Here is a 12,732-nt window from a genome sequence, read left to right on the forward strand (position 1 = left end):
CTATTTAATTCAATTAACTTATATTATTAATACAATTGAACTGCACTCAAGTATGGAAGATTATTAATATCTATCCATTGGAAGTCATCCAGAACAAAAAAACGTAAAACCTAAGTTTCTATTTATATATTATTGTTATTATTATTATTTGCATTAAGAGGGTAATATTGCCCCATCTTCGTGCTAATTTCACAGTTTGTAACACTTACAGAGCTGAGGTGCTTCATGTTTATAGTGATAAAACCCTGGCAAGATAGTTTTCTTAATTTAACTTTATAGGTTAATAACCTTTATGTTCAGCAAGTCTTACGATTAGTGTAACATATCCATAGCCACATGGGCATTTCAATACATACATTACGTTTGTACTATTGTGGTCTCTTGCACCCTTCTCTATTCACTATAACGTGGCTGATAGCCACAAGTACCATTCTGGGAAACCACTGGATAGATAAAACAGAGCAGCATGCCGGATAAAGTCATATATATAATAATTGCTTCTAGTTTTGTAATAATTGTAACTCCTAAACAGGATTGTGGAGCCCTGAGACAGTAAGTCAATAACCTACCCTCTTAATGATCAAGTACATAAAGCATAACGCAGACATAATAAATTGAAGACTTTATTAGATACATGAGATTGAAAGAAGACTGACAGATTCCTGTTCTATATATTTGCATATTACTAATAACACTTAAAGGTTGTTTATTCAGCGTTGCAATTGGTTGTCTCTTCCGCTGGTCTTCCCGATGAATTTCAGAGCAGCAATAGAACCCTTACCATTACTAAAGTCAGTAATGGTAACGGTTTCATTGCCAACTCCTACCATTGTTCTGGTGCTGCCAACGAGGATGGTGAAGATATTCTAGTGTAGAAAAATATATATAATGCTTCATCCGCAAGTTGTTACCCATTTGTAAGACTGAGTCAGAGAAAGGAAAGATGTGCTGAGTACATAATTTACAGCTGACTAGTTATTTACTGCCTAAAAATAACAACCTTGGCTAAGACATGACTTTTAAAATGATGACGCGTTGTCCCCTTGTCACGGTGACTATCCAATCTTGACTGTCTGTTGTACATGAGGGTTGATGTATAGTACATCATCTATACTGTAGTGCCGTATAACAAACTTACAGTATATGATGATATCCCACACACAGCCCCAAAATATCTGGTTTTGCCTTATTCTTTTTTTCGGAAACCACCAACAATAAATCTGTGAAGAAAGAATTTAGAGAGTTAACAAAACTGAAATGATCAGTCCTGGCCCCAGATTTTCTGTATCTAATACCCACGTCTATGTGGCGAGATCCCCACAACAATTCTCACCAATACCAAGAAGCGTTGGGATTAAATCTACCGGGGTCTGATTACATCTCTAAATTACACACTGGGCACGCTGCTGCACCCATAGAGAAATGCATTTTTTGCAAACAATTTTAAAAACCAATCTCACAGACAAATATTGTATCTAGGTTAAAGGTAATATTTCAAATCAGTGTGTGTTAATATAACAGCAAACATAATAGAAGTTTGTTTTCTACTTGATATTAGGATATATATATATATATTTTATCGGCTATAGCAACATTTATGGTTTTATGTTTTGTTTGTTTTTCTTGGGGGTCATGCATCAAAATATTCATGCTTTATAAGTTTTCAAAATAATACACAATAATGTAATGCATGTTGAGTAAATCCTAAAGAAGACAATACAACTACATCATCTAGTAATAACAATACCATGTGTACTGCAATTCTAGCAAATACAAAGCAAAACATACAACACTGTTTTACAGTTAAGATATTGAGCGAATGTAATAATATCATGACAATGGTCTCCCAGAATCCTCTGTTACCACGATCTTACCTAATACAAGCAGAGAGTTACATTAGGAGTGTGGAAGGAATGGTTCCAGTGTCATCCTACAGCCGGCGAGGGGAGATCTGTGACATGGCCACTGGGGTCTGGGTTACTCATTTATAAAGACCTAAACTCATTAACATATCATCCAGGAGCTTGTGTTAGGACAGCCCCTTTCTAACTGTGTCAGCATTAACTGATAAAGAATATTCATTGCAACAGGATGTGTTCAGCTTGGGTGGATACAAATATGTTCGGGTGTGAGAAGTATATACAATGCATTATTATTATTTACCTTCTATAGAGCGCTAACATATTACGCTGTTATATACAGACAATGTTAAATCATTCATATCAGTTTATATACATGCATTGTAAGCGAGTCCATAGATTACCTAATTGTACTTATTATTTTTTGTAATGAGTGCTTGTAACAAGTTGGAGATTGAGAAAAGTAACACTTGGGGCTAGATTTACTAAGCTGCGGGTTTGAAAAAGTGGGGATGTTGCCTATAGAAACCAATCAGAATCTAGTTGTCATTTTGTAGAAGGTACTAAATAAATGAAAGCTAGAATCTGATTGGTTTCTATAGGCAACATCCCCACTTTTTCAAACCTGCAGCTTAGTAAATCTAGCCCTTGGTGTCAGTGCCATTCTATTATAATATACATTTCTATTTTCCTTCAGGCTGGGAGTTAATATAAATGATACATTTATAATGACTATAAATGCATAATAAATATATAACTGTTCTTGGAGTTGATTTGGGGGCAGGAGATATTAAAGAAGTAAAGAATCCAGTTTTGTGGGTATTTTTGGTATGAAATGAAAGATATGTTAATATGTGTTTGATGAGGGATATTTGAGACAATACAATGTTTTGTACATAGATAGGGGAGGTTGGTGAATTCCTGCACTGTAAGTGTGTAATATAGACAGTAAATAGGGTGCTCTGCGAGAGGATTTCTCACATTCTAGATCAGTGGCGCTAGATCACATAAGAGGGGCACACGGGACCTTTATGGAGAATCATCTGTTCACATATTGAGATCAGAGCACCAGCATAAAGTGCCCACTGAGTCTGAACTGTAAGTAACGCTGTGAGAAGGCTGCTACATACCAGTGGTCAGGGGCAGGCTGGGCTAGTGGGCAGGGGGGGCATCTGCCCACCAGGCTGATCCCATCGTGGGCTACCTTGGGCTGGGTCACTGGGCCACCCGCATCTTTTTTTTACCTTTAAAATTTTCCTAATAGACTGAGTCTAGTCTTGCCACCCGGGCTAAAATTTGCCAGCCTTCCCCTGCCAATGTTACTGTACTGCACTGAAATCAGTAGGGAAAACCACCAAAAAGAGAAAATTGCTCTGGTCCTGACGGCCACACGTGACCCCTTTGGGGGCTGTCAGCTGCCCACCACTCTCCTAAATACTACTTGCATCATTTGATGTATGTAAATATTTTATCAATTATTCTCTTCCAACTTGTTTTCCAAATTGTTTTTTGCAGTAAAAGTAATGTCAGTATGGAATCTACCTTGGTACCGGGGATATGTTTGAGAACTTCTGAGAACTGGTTCAAAGGAAAAAAAATGTTTTTTTTTTCCAGAGCAGCCAATCAGATGTTTCTACTCTGTCTAGAGCAGTTTATAAAATAAAAGCAGTTAGGGTGTTGTTATGGCAACACTACATTTTTCCCTTGTACCAATTTCCATAAATGTCCCTCTCTATATCGGTCCTCTCTGCACTACATCAATGCCTTCAAGGATCCTGCAGGTATTACTTTCCTACTTTCCCTGCAGAAGCCACATGAATGGACCTGGACTCGTACACTGGTTATTATTTACATACTTAATACGTTTCCTTATATTAATAAATGTTCCTGTTATTTCCTGTTCTAGGAAATATAACGAAAATATTCAATGGATCTTGTCCATAGTCATGTTTGTTGCTAATCATTCTACCTACGTCACTGATTATACACTAAAGATGCTTCATTTACCTTACCCAATGTGAATGATCAGTTGAGGTCCTTTCCCTGAGCTCCAATCATAGCTGCAGCAGCTCCTGAGTACAACAATCATCATCATAATACCTGTGTTTTAAGAAACAGGAAGTCGCATCCTCTGGTTCAGTTGTTCCTGCAGGGTATGGCGGGTCAGTCCCACACAGCGCAGCAAGAAAGCTACGGTGAATACTGTATGTGTGTCAGACTGTGGTAATGTGGACTTGTGTGCTCAGGGACACATTTTTATTTTACTTAAAATGTGTTACTGTGGCCTGTGTAACACATATATACACTCAGTGGCCACCTTTCTAGTATTGGGTAGGACCATAGTTGCCAACATTGGCAGGTTAAGTTCCGGGAGGTCCAGGGGTCAGGTGGGCATGTGGGGGCGGGGCTTGAAGTATTGTGCTGTTAGCCCCGTCCCCAAAGCTGGCACCACTTTCCCCATCCAATAAAACAAGGGGGCGGGGCCACAATGACGCGCCTGTGACGCCGATAAGCCCCGCCTCCCCCATTCAATTTCCACCGTTGCCCGGGAATCGGGAGAATTGCCCTCTCTCCCGGGAGCCCGGGAGACTGACCCAGATTTCGGGAGTCTCCTGGATATTCCGGGAGAGTTGGCAAGTATGGGTAGGACCCCACTTTGCCACCAAAGCAGGCTGAATAATTCATGGCATGGATTCAACAAGGTGCTGGATACATTTGTTAGAGATTCTTAGTCATTCTTAGGGGACATGACACAGTTGCTGCAGATCTGTTAGCTGCACATTTATGCTGCAACTCTCCTGTTCCACTACATCCCAAAGCTGCTCTATTGGATGAGATCTGGTGACTGGAGTACACTGGAGTACACTGATCTCATTGTTCTGTCCATAGGACCAGCTTGAGATGACATGTGCTTTGTGACATGATGCGTTATCCTGCTGGAAGTAGCCATTAGAAGATGGGCATAATGTGGCCATAAAGGGATGTATATGGTCAGCAGCAATACTCAGGTAGGGTGTGGCATTTAAATGATACTCAATTGGTGGTAAGGGGCCCCCCATCATTATACCACCACCAGCAGCAGCCTATATACTGATCCTATCATCTGCATGTAGGACTGGAGCAGTTGAGTCCCAGATGCAGATACCTTATTGTTATATTTTACAGGGAGATTGTAGGAATTAGTGAAATTCATTTACAGAACCTCTTACTGGAGTACGCACACACTTACCAGGCACAGACCTTACACTGTGGCCAGTGGGTTTCGCACCTGCTTTAGTACATGGTAAAGAGCATATTTCTCTAGTGTCCATTGCTTCAGAGGGACCTCAAAGACATTGTCTGGCTTGGCCACTTGGCCCTGTCAATCTAACCCTGACTTTGCCTACTCATGAAATTACATTCTCTTGCAATGTTATATGTATTTATTTCAAAAAATAAATTTACCTTCAATACATCTGATGAAAAGATGTCATGTATTGTTCTGCAACATATTCTGAACTTGTCCTTTATTAATAAAGTGTTCGTTAATTGAAGTATGTTCATTAGAGAATAACAGATAACATGAAGCTGCTCCCCAGCTGTGGAACGATCTTCCACGTTCCATCAGGTTAGCATCTACTCTGAAAAGCTTCAAGCGTGCCCTTATTCAAGTCTATCAGTCTTCCTCCTAACTCCCTTGTCCTGGCTCTCTCCCCCAGTTAGTACCACCCTATTTGTGTCTCCCCCTTCCTTTAGGATGTAAGCTCTCAGGAGCAGGGCCCTCTTTCCTTGTGTGCTCCTTCTACTATTCCATCGCCCCCTGTACCTCTTGGCCTGCATCCCTAGCCATGTTTTCTTAGCTTTGGCCTACGTCTCGCTGATTTCTACTATCACTTTCGCTCATTGTCCCAGAAATAATTTGATTTGCATTACCATGTTACCTGTGTGTGTGTGTGTGTGTGTGCGTGTGTGAGTGTATATATATATATATATATATATATATATATATATTTTTGTTCTTCATATTTTGTTCTTTCTGTATCATGTTGTATCATGGCTCACTGTTTTTGTTATGTTATGTACGGCACTGCGGACCCTTTGTGGCACCTTATTAATTAAAGATGATAATAATAATAATAATTTCTGAGAGAATTACTGAGTAATATATAGTGAAAATAGCAGAGACGTGCTGTTCCCCCCGTCCAATAACTGTCTGCTATAAGTAATAGCACACTTTGTAATATTTCTCTTCTACTAGTACATTAAAGAGGGGGGCAACACAGATATATATACTGTGTGTGTGTGTGTGTATATATATATATATATATATATATATATATATATATATATATATGTTTATATACAGGATTGAATTCCTCCCATAATATCCTTGCAATTTACATTACAGTAGGGTTACATTACCTTGTATACAACTCATATAGATGTGAAGGTTCGGTCTGTAAGCCATATTGCAAATACTACAGTCAGTACATTCTGCCCCGGCTATCTGGTGAGTACGGGCAACCAATATCAGAGGACTCCCCCCGAATACACGGGTGTTTTACACAGTCACATGTGGGCAGACTCCAGTGCAGTGGTGTGGTGCATGCAATGAAATATTGGGCTTTAGGGCATCTCAGTTCAAAACAGGAAAACACTTTATTGAACTCCTCCTCCTCCAGCACAAAAGAACATAATGGTTGCAGGTAAAGGTTATATGACCACTGTAACTCCTCCAGCTCACACTTTGCAGCAGTAAAATATTTCAGACAGTTCATGCAGGAGATTGAGCCCTGTAACCTGGCGTTCCTCACATTCACTGGGTGGGTCAGCCCATCACACCTACTCAGAGACGTTCGATTACAGAAAGTTGCTGATGCTCTATGGACTTATCAGTCTCCAGCAGAGTGACATTGCTTTGAACACTCATTACCAGTCAGCACATCCACTCATGGGCTCTGTGATAACACAGGGAGCAGTAGCTGAAACATAGACGTATCTGGGGAGAGACAAGAACACAGCAAACTTTCAGTTGATATAGCTCATGTCTGTAGTTACATACACAACATGGAAATACTACATGTCTAATGGATACCTAAACCCTGATTACTGTAGTGACAAACCTTAGCGCATTCTCCGTTCCACCACTGTAGTCCTTCTAAGGGTACTTACTCCTGGATGGTATAAACACCACCTGTGTCACTGCACAATGGACCTTATGTATCAAACCATTGTCCCATAGACTGTAAGCTTACACGCAGAGCCCGCTCTGTCTGTCTGTATTACCCAGTATTGTTGTATTGTTACTGTTTGCTCCCAATTGTAAAGCACTATGGAATCTGCTGGCACTATATAAATAAATGTTGTTGATGATGATGAATGGACGTAGCCTCAGTGCTTGCCAACATAGTAGTGAAGCTGCATACGTGGTCTTTCGGGTGGTTGATAAATCTGCTGCGCGTATAGTTACAGCATCTTTCACAGTGATACATTAATCCGTACAGTAACGAGATCTGATGCTGTGTGCAGCGCACTGTAAATACCATCAGAACGGATTCTGTGGTTATCCAGCTGGGCTCATGGCTCAGGCACACAGGCATCATTTTCATTTGGTTTTAAGCTAGCGAACGGAGAAACTTGCATTGTTGTGTTTAATTCAGGTGTATATGGGATCAGATTGGTGTAGTTTTGCATGTAAGCCAGGGCAGGGCCGTCTTTCCCATTGGGCACAATGGGCAGGTGCCCGGGGGCCCTGCAGCCCAGGGGGGCCCGTCGGAGGCAGCAAAAAAAAAACTGAAAAAAAAAGAAGACAATAGTTACCTTGCGGTCAGCTGGCGATCCGGCTCCCTCCATGGTCTCCTCCTCCGTGCTGCGCTCGCAGTGCATATTGGACGTGGTGTCATCACGCCCGTCCGACATCCATTGCGGAGCACGACGGAGGAGGAGACCATGGAGGGAGCCGGATCACCAGCTGACCGCAAGGTAAGTATTGTCTTCTTTTTTTTTTTCAGGTTTTTTTTTTTTTTGTGCTGCCTCCGACGGGCCCCCCTGGGCTGCAGGGCACATATATATAATAATTTTTATATATATATATATATATATATATATGTATATATAGGGGCCCCGGTGCACTGCTTTGCCCGGGGGCCCAAAATGTTGTTAAGATGGCCCTGGGCCAGGGGTGTAGGAACCAGGGGGCAGAAGGGCCGGTTGCCCCCTCCCCACTCCCCATGATCTCTGTTGGGTGAGCAAACACTGTGTTTTACCCCCCATGAACTTCTACACAAAAGCCGTCATACTACTTTCTGAAGTCACGGTATCTGTTCTATACTTGTGAAACTTTATTAAATTATAGATTGTCTTAGTATAACTACCAAATGTTTTTAATAAATATTGCCTTAGTATAGATTTAATACAGATTGATTTGTTTATTTAAAAAACCCTAAGTGTCCCGTTTATAAACATGTAATAAATAACCTGTATTGATGATGATTAACTATTCACTTTACTTTTACCATGAAATTTGTGCGGAGCGTCCAGTAACAAACATGAGATATAGCAATTGAAATTTATAGCACATACCATAATAACCAGTGAGGCAGTGACTATAGATTTAGAAATACTTCCAATCAAATGAGATTATGCTGTCAACGAAATCTGAATAAAAACTATGTTAATAACTATGCAAAATGTAAATTTTTAAGATGAACAATTGAATTTATCTATCTTTCTAACAGTTATTCTACTAATTGGTAATTGATATTAATAATAATATTTATTTAATAATGTTTAAATACATTTTTGGCCAACCCCTGAAACACTGACGAAAAATAACATAGGATTAGGAGTCTTTGTATATATACAGTCACTGTTACAACTGTCGTAAAACAAGATACCTAACGCAAGAAAAAGGGGCTCCATGCCCTATAGCAGTCCTTGGCCTTTTGCCCCCCATGAAAATTGTTGTTCCTACACCCCTGATGTAGGCAATGAGGTAATGAATAATAATGTACATGGAAGTTATGTGTGCTTGGTGTGGGCAGTGCCAGTGAATTGTGTGTGCTTGTAAATCATGGACAAATGCCCCTGTTAGTCCACCCAGCATATGGGCCAAATTATGTGATTTTAGCAAAAAAATAAAGATTTTATAAAAAAATAAAAAAAAATAAAAATAAATAAATAAATAAATCCAAAACCAAAACCAAAACCAAAAGACGCGTGGGCGGTTTTGCCAAAACCAAAGCCAAAACACGAAGTTAATCCAGATTTAAACCCAAAACCAATACACAGGGGTCAGTGAACATCTCTAGTATTTAGCGTCGGCTCTGGCCAGTGGCAGGCTGGGCTGGGGGGCAGGGGGGCATCTGGTCCCCGGGACAGTCCCACAGTAGGCTACCTTGGGCTGGGTCACTGGGCCACCTGCATTTTTTTTTTCATTTAAAATGTTCCTAATAGGCTGCCGAGTCAAGTCTTGCACCCAGGCTAAAATTTGCCAACCTACTCCTGGCTCTGGCTACTTGGATCAAGCACCAAATTGACGGATCTCTCAAAGTTCACGCACAAGTTTACAAATCGATCCTAATCACTCAGGACATTTTCTATGGTAACTGTTAGTGAGTGCTGGAATTGTTACAATAAATGCTCAATCTAAATGATGTGAAAATCAGAAAGAAAGAAACGTACAATACTGAATATGAATCATGGTGTTAAGTTTAGGCTATTTGTATCAAATTGTTTTTACTGGCTTATGTAACATTTATTTAAAATATACTTGTTGTATTAAATTGGAAAAAAAGTGTTTTTCCTTACAGACTTTTGTTTTGTGAATGTTTATTGTGCAAATATTATGTAATGTATTACTATGGTTAATCTGCTTTTATGTTGTTTTAACATCATTATGTAGCACTAGTTTGAACAGTTTGCATATCTTTTTTGTTTCATGTGGCTCAAAAAAAGAAGAGTTTCCCTCGGTAACGTCGCCTTAAACTCTGCTATTTAACTAATTAATATATGAAGATATGTTACCTACATTTGGGAGTGCTGCTGTTTCTATATAATGTGGAGAGGACGATTGAATACAGTAATGTGCTTAGAGCACTCTAGTCTAATGCACATAAAACAGATGAGAAAAGTAAAACAAAAACAAGTAGAAAGACATTGGATAATAAACATACCAGCTGGTGTAACAGATATGAAAACAGCTGTGTAAATAAGGTACATGCACTTCAAGCAGTCACAATACCCAATGTTGTGCTGCTTTGTTGTGTGCAGATATAATTTACTGAAACACTATTGTTTGATATGTAATCTCTACTGGTTTCAGATGATAAGATCCCTTGTCCTATGTGCTGTGTGAACATAACAAAACAATAACCACGTTGCTGGTTCTATTTGAAAGGGTATCTTACTGTACTATATGCTGTGGTATTATGTGGATAATGTCCTTACTGCCTCTTAAAAGCTACCCCTGGATCACTTCAAGTACCAACTAACTAGATAGTATTATCATATAGTATTATCATATAGTATTATATTATTGGCTGATGAACACAGTTCTGATGCTACCCATTCTCCTATTGCTGAATGCAGTTGCTGGAGTGACACTATCAACCTCTTCATCGTCTATTGATATAGCGCCACTAATTCTGCAGCGTTCTACGGAGAACTCACATCAGTCCCATTGAAGCTTACAGTCTGGTGTGTGGGAGGGAAACCACTTAAACACAGGGAGAACATATAAACTCCACACAGATACGGCCATGGTCGGGAATTGAATTCATGACCCCAGTGCTGAGGCAGAAGTGCTAACCACTAAGCCACCATGCTGCTCAATTTCAAACCAAGGCTTTTACCTACGTGCAGATGAAAGGTGCTGACGTCACTTGCAAGATGATACTGTGAAACATCCAGCAAGGAGGTCACAAAGGAGAGAAGGCCCAGCTTACTGACATCGGGTTCGACCAGGTTCTAGAACCAAATTTCTTAGAGTTCAACCAAACATGCCTGAAAAACACCAGCAGAATAATTGCTTTTATGTTTGCTAAAATTATATTCTTTTACTGTTGGTGATTTAAGATATATTATGTTGTTCTTCTAACCTTCAAAATTCTACTACTGTGGAAGAATGTAGCCTCAAGTACACTATATGGACAAAAGTATTCAGACGTTTGATCATTACACCAACAGGGACTGTAATAACATTGTATTCAAATACATATACTTAAATACGGAGTTGGTCCCTCTTTTGCAGTGATAACAGCTTCCACTCTTCTTGGAAGGCTTTCCACAGAATGTTGGAGTGTTTCTGTTGGAATTTGTGCCTATTCATTCTGTAGAGCATTTATGAGGTCAGACACTAATGTTGGACTAGAAGGCCTGGCTCACAATCTCCGTTCCAGTTCATCCCAAAGGTGTTCGATGCGGTTGAGGTCAGGGCTCTGTGCGGACCAGTCAAGTTCTTCCACATCAAACTCATCAAACCATGTCTTTGTAGTCCTTGCTTTGTGCACTGGGGCAGTCATGTTGGAATAGAAAAGGGCCTTCCCCAAACTGTTGCCACAAAGTTGGAAGCATAGCATTGTCCAAAATGACTTGGTATGCTGAAGCATTAAGATTGCCCTTCACTGTTGATAAGGGGCTTAGCCCAAACCCTGAAAAACAGCCCCATACCATTATCCCTTCTCCACCAAACTTCACAGTTGGCATAATGCAGTCAGACAGGTAACGTTCTCCCGGCATCCGGCAAACCCAGACTAGCTCATCTGACTGCCAAACAGAGAAGTGTGATTCGTCAATGAACAGAACATGTTTCCACTGCTCCACAGTCCAGTGTCAGTGTGCTTTACATCACTTCATCCGATGCTTGGCATTGGTCTTGGTGATGTGAGGCTTGCATACAGCTGCTCGGGACATCTTTTTGTGCTTATATTAATGCCAGTGGTAGTTCGGAACAATTAAGCTATGAATTCAGCAGAGCGCTGGCGACTTTTACACATCATGGGCGGTCATTGACCCCGCTCTGTGATGTTACCTGGTCTTCCGCTTCATGGCTGAGTTGCTGCTGTTCCTAAACGCTTCCACTTTCTAATAATATCACTTACAGTTGACCGTGGAATATCCAGCAGGGATGAAATTCCACAAACCATCTTATTGCATAGGTGGCATCCTATCACAGTACCACGCTTGAAGTCACTGAGCTCTTCAGAACAACCCATTTTGTATCACAAATGTTTGCAAATGGAGACTGCATGGCTGGTGCTTGACGTTATACACCTCTGACAACGGGTCTGATTAAAACCTCAATTCAATAATTAACAGGTGTGGCCAAATACTTTGTCCATATAGTGTATGTTATGGTATAGTGCACTCAGCTAACAGTGAGAACAATAGACCTGCTTCTAGAACAATAATAAAATCAGAACTGTTAGTTGCTTATATTTGCAAATACATGTATCAGGCATCAACCACTTTCAAGGTATGTCTGCTAGTATACTGTCCTAACTATAACCAGAGAGAGTACATTTGTCACATTTTGTATTTGTAATACACCCCTTGCCCTTTTACCAGTTATAAATAAATTGCCCAATTTGTCTTTTGTATAGTGCTGTTTAAGGAGGTTCTCATGGACATTCTGCAGCTGCTCCCTGGTGTGTAGGTCCTTCCATGGTTTGGGGGGTTTGGGGATCCCTCTGGTGTTTTTCTCTCAATTTAAAAACACATCATAAATATAAAAGATAGAGCTTCCAGGTATCTTTTCATCCCTGTATTGTAGTTGCAATAAATCCCCCAGAACTTAAGGTCTCTTAAAATTCATCCACTCTCGCTTGACTTCTTGTCAACGTCATATACCATTGAGATGATATGGGAAAGGTCTAGTCCCTGTTAATGCCCAGGA

General features: G+C 40.2%; 1 long non-coding RNA gene across 1 annotated transcript; it reads right to left on the reverse strand.

Annotated features, from left to right (window-relative positions):
- Window positions 1-609: 609 nt before the first annotated feature.
- On the reverse strand, window positions 610-1,947 carry LOC142140465 (uncharacterized). Its single transcript, XR_012688498.1, has 2 exons — window positions 1,875-1,947; window positions 610-1,220 (listed from the first exon to the last, which is right to left on the reverse strand). It is a non-coding gene; the product is annotated as an uncharacterized LOC142140465 (long non-coding RNA).
- Window positions 1,948-12,732: the final 10,785 nt, after the last annotated feature.

The sequence above is a fragment of the Mixophyes fleayi genome, chromosome 2, assembly GCF_038048845.1.
Source record: "Mixophyes fleayi isolate aMixFle1 chromosome 2, aMixFle1.hap1, whole genome shotgun sequence".
Classification (NCBI taxonomy): domain Eukaryota; kingdom Metazoa; phylum Chordata; class Amphibia; order Anura; family Limnodynastidae; genus Mixophyes; species Mixophyes fleayi.